Below are 7,109 nucleotides of genomic sequence, written 5' to 3' on the forward strand. Positions count from 1 at the left end.
GGGGATTGTATACCAATGAAAGAGTTTTTCTTTTGCTTTTCAAAGAGAAGAGCGAACTGGGGGTGGGGGTGGGGGTGAGGTGGGCAGGGAGAAAAGTGCAACAATGAATGAATGAAAATCCAAAATCTCTGTAGATGAAATTAATGGAAAAAAAAAAAGAATCCAAAAAGAAAAAAATAGTACAGCTATCGTCAAAATCCAAAGATATTTCTTCATTTTTCAAGAAGAAACTTATGAATCTAGTATAACTATAATTACTGTGTAGTATTTGAAACCTGTGAGAAAATTCAGGTTAGTTCCAAACAATCTTAAAAGCAGTGCTTTACTAAGAATCAATTTTTTAAAAAATTTTATTTTATTAATTTTAATGAACGTTTACAGAGACTTTAGATTTCCATTCATTCACTTTGCACTTTCCTCCCTGTCCACCCTTTCCTCCACCAGTTCACTCTTCTCTTTGAAAAGTAAAAGAAAAATTCCTTAACTGGTATACAATCCCCACCCCCACCCCTAAGTACACTCCACTACGCAAGCTTCATTCTGGACTCTTGTCATAACCATAATACCCAACCATATATTTTAAGTTTTACTTTTTCATCGTATTTTACTAGGGAGCTTTGGTGGCCTTGTGGCAAGAAGCTATGCTGCAATCTCAAAGGCACATGGCTTGAGGCTACCAGCTGCTTTGAGGGAGAAAGATAGGCAGTCTCCTCCTGTGCTATTATTAGCCTCTGAAAACACATCGGAGGGTCAGCGATGGATCAGTTCTGACTCTATGGTACACAATACTAAACAACATCGTATTTTACTAGAATATGAGTGGTATACATTCTGTGTTGGAAGTTAGTTGAAAGGTTAGAAGTTAGAATCCACCCAGATGTACTCAAAAGAAAAATGTAGGGATTTACAGCCAAGATATCAACCACTGAAAATCATATATAGTATGTGGCTATACACTGACAAATACAGAGTTGTTATGGACAGAGTTGGCCTTATTGTTGTTTGACTACATAAACATGTCCAACAACTATAACTCTTGTGTTTATTGAAATAATTGTGGTAAATAACTTTCTGGTTCTCTCATTAAGAGATTGTTCTTTAAAAATGAGTATACTGTTGATAAAAATGAGTTTAACTTGGCAAGCTTTCCAATTTTTAGGCATTCTGTGCTCTGAGAAAGAAAATCACGTTCATTATCTTTTATAAACTGCAAGTCATGTCTTCCCTGCCTGCTATCATGCCCTAGTAACAATTCATTAAATATTTTCCTGCTAAATATTACCCCAGGAGACAATGTAATAATAAAGTAAGAGATTAATGAACAATTTTATTCAAATATTTAAGTAATGGCATAAAGCTAAAAAGTCATGCATTCTTTGTCTTAGAAAACTAGTATGAAATATGTTAGAATATCATGAATAAATGAACACTATTGTTTATGGATTTGATATAGAAAAAATTGAGTTTTCATGCTTGAGGTGCCAACTGAATGGAAGTTAATCTTCTCAGGGCACTTACTGTATAATGCAGTACTTCTTTAGACAAATTTTTGTATTAAAATACAACATTTTAAGCCCCTTTCCTCCACACAATAACAGAGAATTGTCAACTCTCTCTCTAAAATATTAGGCTAAGATTTATTTTAGAAATAACAAAGATGATAATATCCATTTAACATCTCTCTTTACACTCTTTTGAAAAGATATAAGCCTGTTTAAATCATTTCAAAATTACTGGGAATTGAAAAGAACCGCAGTAACCAGAAGAAATTTGTCACAGCATTGTTGTCATCAGTGTGACCTTGGGGAATATTTTATTTGTTCTTGTTGTTAATATTATTCCTATTTTGAATAAGTATAATAATAACAATAGTTTTTTGTTGTTAATATTCCTGGTTTAATAATTTAAAAATTAATATGTAAATATCATTATCTCTCAGTAACATCCATTTTAAACCCTTTCTCTCTGTTTAGACATGTTTCCTCACAATTACTATGAACCCCACCTTAGTTTATAAAATTATAAAAGGTATCTTATGTTGAAGGTCACAGAAGTATCTCCTGAATATTCTTCATATGTAAGAGAGCTGTCTCTCACTCTTATCTCATGACATATTTCACTACGAAAAAGGGACTGTATTGCAGAGATCAACAGTGTCTCTAGAAAAGCTTAAGCTCCATGCCCCAAAAAGGATAGGAATGACACAGGCTAAATTAGATTGCATAAAGAGCCATTTCTAAAGAAAATCCTACAGATATTATTTCAAAGGACAAGGGAGGTAACTTCTGATTAGAACAAGCTAGCATACCCAATCTGAAGTGAGTATGCTACGATGGTTACCCCAATCATCTGTGGAAATTATTCAGGAAAAGTGCTCCCTCTTCATCAATCACAGGTGTAGGTTCACTGGAAATGCTCATTTACATCTCATTATATGATGCATAGTTGACTATATAGTTTGAATTTCCGGTGATGTGATGAGCTAGTCAGATAGGCAAATATACCAGTTTCCCATGAACACATGAAAGGACGGGCAAGCCAACTTCAGGACAATTGTCATGTCCTGACTTGAGGAAATGATTGGAAGAAAGTGAGGCACAAAGGAGAGTGAAGGCCGAGTAAGTACCAATTAAACAGAAAAATGCAGCAGCTACACAAACGTGAGCTGAGAAGCCTCAGGCAGGGAGCCGGGCTCAGAATGCACAAAAACCTAAAAAAGATTTACCAGCAATCCCTCTCTGACGGCCAAGTGGTAAGAAGTTGTACTGCCAACTCAAAGGCATGTGGTTCTATCCCACCAACTGCTCCAAAGGATGGATAATCTCTGATGTGATTTATAGCCTCTGAAAACCCCTTGGAGGGATAGTTAAGGGTCAGTTCTGACTCACCTGCACATAACAAAAACAGCCACCAGCAATCCCAGTGGAAAAGAAAATACATTATTCAAGGAGATGGAAAAAGCAATTTCCAGCTTTATTTGTTAAGGAAAAAGATGGCAAATAAGTAAAGCTCTACTGCAAAACCAAAATAAATGACAATCTCAAAACTTACTACACAACCATAAGCAATCGAAACAGCATAGATGGTGCAGCTGCAGATGCATAGATAAATGCAATAGGATAGAGTACTCAGAAATCAACCCATTCATTGCAATCAATTAATCTTTGACTAGGAATTTCCCCATTAAGTGGGGAACTATAGCATCTTTAACAAAGGGTACTGGCAAAACTGTCCATCTGTTTACAGAAAACTGAAATAAGGTTCACATCTCACAAAATATACAAAACCCAACTCAAGGTAGATCAAGGAACTAGGGACAAAACAAACACTGATAAGATAATTAGAAGAAAATAGGAACAAATTTAGAAATTGTGTGGCTTATTTTTATAATCATGATTAACAAAAATAGGAATCTCAGAACTCTTGATTGTACTCATGAAAAACCTTGGTCATGTAGACCAAGAAGCTGTTGTCCGAGCAGACCAAGAGAATAATACATGGTTCAGTATAAAGAAAGATATATGTCAGATTTGTATTCTTTCTCCATATCTAGTCAATTTGTATGCTAAGCAAATCTTTGAAAAGTTTGGATATTATGAAGAAGAGTATGGCATCAGAATTGAAAGAAGACTGATCAACAATCTGTATTATGAAAATGACAAAACCTTGCCTTTTGAAATCAAAGAGGAGTTGAAATGTTTGGTACAAAAGAGCAGAAATTACAGCCTTCAATATGGATTATATCTCGACATCATGAAAACAAAAATCTTCACCACTGGAGCCATAGGTGACATCCTGATATATGGAAATAAGATTGAAGTTATAAGTGGCTTCATTTTAAGTGCACAATCAACACCCCTGACTCCAGCAGTTAATAAATCAAAAGCCTTATTGCATTGGGTAAATCTGCTTTCAATGACCTCTTTAAGGTGTTAAGCAATGAAGATGTTAATTTAAAAACTAAAGTATATCTGATTCAAGTCTTTTTACTTACTTATTATGCATCAAAAAGTTGAAAAATACTAAGGATACCAGAAGAAGAATTGATGCCTTTGAATTGTGTTGGGAAAGTGCAAGCAGGGTTCTCCTTGGAAGTAAGGATAATGAATCTTTATCTCACATATTTTGGACATGTTTTTAGGAGTGGTTAATCTATGGAAAAGGACATCTTACTTGCAAATGCGGTTTGGTTGGTCAATGAAAGAAACACAAACCCTCAACAAGATGAACTGACACAGTGACTCTTAAAATGAGTTTAAGTCTATCAGAGATGGTGATGATAATACAGGATAGGGCAAGATTCAGATTCATTGTCCATAAGGTCGCCATGTGCTGTCATCTCAATGACACCTAACAACAACATCCACAATCTACAGTATGAATGCTGTTATTGTTGGAGCAGAATTCTGTTATTGTTGTTGTTCTGTGCTGTTGAGTCAGAACTGACACAGAGCTGCTGGTGGATTCAAACCACCTGCCCTCAAGATTGTCTGGCAGAGTCTTAACAGTAGGCAACCAGAGCAAATGGTAGGGAGCTCCAGAATACTGTTATTGTTGTAAGGAGTTGGAACAGACTTGTAGCTGACCATCCAGCATGTTTTCAGAGGCAGTTAATTGCAAAGGAGGAAATTTCTCATCGCTTTTCTATGGAGCAGCTAGTCGATTCAAACTGCATACCTTTTTTTTTTTTGGAGCGTAACATCTTACCAATAGACCAACAGAGCTTCTTGATATGAAGTTTGCCATCATGTCAGAACTTACCCCTATGGGTATAGCTGACCCTCCTGTGAGTTTTTAGAATCAATAAGTAGCACGTGAAATAACTGCCCACCTATTCTTTTCCCACAGAGCATCCGGTGGATTAGAACCACGTGACTTTGGGACTACAGCATAGCGTCTTGCCATTAGGTCACCAGAGCTTGTTGGTATGAAAAGGCTTTCAAATATAGCCAAAAGGCACAGCCAGAAGAATAAAACAGACAAATAGGACCTCCTAAAAGTAAAATATTGTGTGCATCAAAAATGTTCTAACAGAGTAAAAACAAAGTACGTGGAACGGGGAGAATTATTTGGCAATGACATATCTAATAAGGGATTCATAGTTAAAATTGACAATATGGAGCAGGACATGAGTAACTGAGGGAATGGAAGATAGAGTAATAAAAGAAGAAGGGGGAGGAAAAAAGAGCACCAAGGGACATTTACACATAGAATCAACCGTGGAGGGCTGACCTGGTTGGGGAAGGAGAAGGAGCAGAAATTAACTAATGGATAAGTAGAGTGTACGGAAAGGGAAGGTACAGTGAGGGCTCAATGAGAAGTAAATAATGGCATTGTACCATTCTAATTAATGTCATAAAACAAAATTTATTTAAGAGAAAATATATGTAATGAAGCCTATTTTTTAAAAAAATAATACTTAAAAAGTCAAGTATTTTTCAAAATGACAAATTATCAGATACAAATTTTTCTGCTGGCTTGAGGTAGAATACCCAGACTGTAAATCGTCTTTGTCATATATCAAATGGGAAAATAAATTCTACTGGGAGGTATGAAGATGTTGTTGAAAATGAAGTATACCTATTTTTAAAATTAATATACAATCATAATTTTATTTTTTTGGCATCTAAAGACAAGTAGAACACACATGTGTATGCATAAATATTAGACCTTATGTAACTTTTTATTTTGATATAAAAGAATGCAAGCTATTTGGTGAAAGGGGTGGAAATTACTAAAATCTTTTGGGACATTATTTCATAAGCTGTATGAAACTTTAACAAAATGAGCCAAAGTTTAATTTCTCCAAGAAAAAGAGTTAATATTTTAAAGATAAATCATAGTGACTGATATTATTATTCTTTCCATTCCACTGGGATGAAAAAAATCATTAATAAAAGAGGTGATAGGTGAGTTCTAATATAAAACTATAAATTTATCATAAATACTCTGTATGGAGTGAAATATGCAGATTTATAGAATCAACTCCATAGGACTAGTAGCCCTCATAAACCATGGAGGATAAGGGACTCTAATTAAGGCTACTCCCCAGGCACTTGGATTTACTTGTTTTCAAAGAGTGGATAGAGTGACAGAGTGATGATGGCTCTTTTTAATTTTCTTTTATTTTTGTGCCACCAGCATTTTAGAATATAAAATTATGACTGGTTCTTTGTCGTTAGTCCTTTGCTGCTAAAGATAAGTACTTAAAAGAAGTATATTAGAAAGGTATATTAAGCCTAAAAGGCTCAGAGCACTAAGAAGTCATTGGTTGTTGAGTATAGGGGACTATGTGGAGAAACTTTGCCTTGAATTGCCCTCTCACATCTGAAGTGAATCTAAAGGAGAGGAGAAGACATAATTTTCTCTTATTATATTGTAACATATCATTCTTCAACTCATCATTTTTACTGCTGTAAAAAATTGTTTTATGATCAAATAATGATCAAACATTGTTTAGTTCTACCTTCATTCACTGACTTCAATAGTTGTTAATCTTAAAACATATTTCTTCTAATGAATTCTGTACACTTAACATGCTTTCCTTCCATTTTTGCCATTAGGTCATGAACGCCATAACAGCTCTCAGTTAAGATGTTTTGTTATTTTCTTAAGAAAGGTCATGTGAATTATTCCCAGCCTCCATAAATGTGGATTGATAGCTCTTTTGTGGCAGCTGTTGGCCATTTATTATTGAAATTAGCTTTGCAAATCATTCTGTCACTCTACAGATTGTTGGTTCTGGTATGTTGTGTTGTTGTTATTATGTGCCGTCGAGTCGCTAGTGACTCATAGCAACCCTATGTACAACAGCCCTAAACTCTGCTCTGTCCTGTGCCAATTGCAGTGTCTCTGACACTCCCATCCCAATTATCCCAGACACTGAATCAATCCATCTCGTAGAAGGGCCTTCCCCTTCAGCGCTGTCCCTCCACACTCCCAAGCATGATGTCTTTCTCCAAGGACCGGTCTTTCCTCACAACATGAACAAAGTATGTTAGACGGAGTCTCAGAATCCTTGCCTCTAAGGAGCCACCCGGTTTAACCCTTTCCAGGATGAATCTGTTTGTTTTCCTGGCAGTCCATGGTATTCTCAATACTCTTCTCCA

This window comes from Elephantulus edwardii, unplaced genomic scaffold, assembly GCF_000299155.1.
Source record: "Elephantulus edwardii isolate Elephantulus edwardi_28Jun2011 unplaced genomic scaffold, EleEdw1.0 scaffold00150, whole genome shotgun sequence".
NCBI lineage: Eukaryota > Metazoa > Chordata > Mammalia > Macroscelidea > Macroscelididae > Elephantulus > Elephantulus edwardii.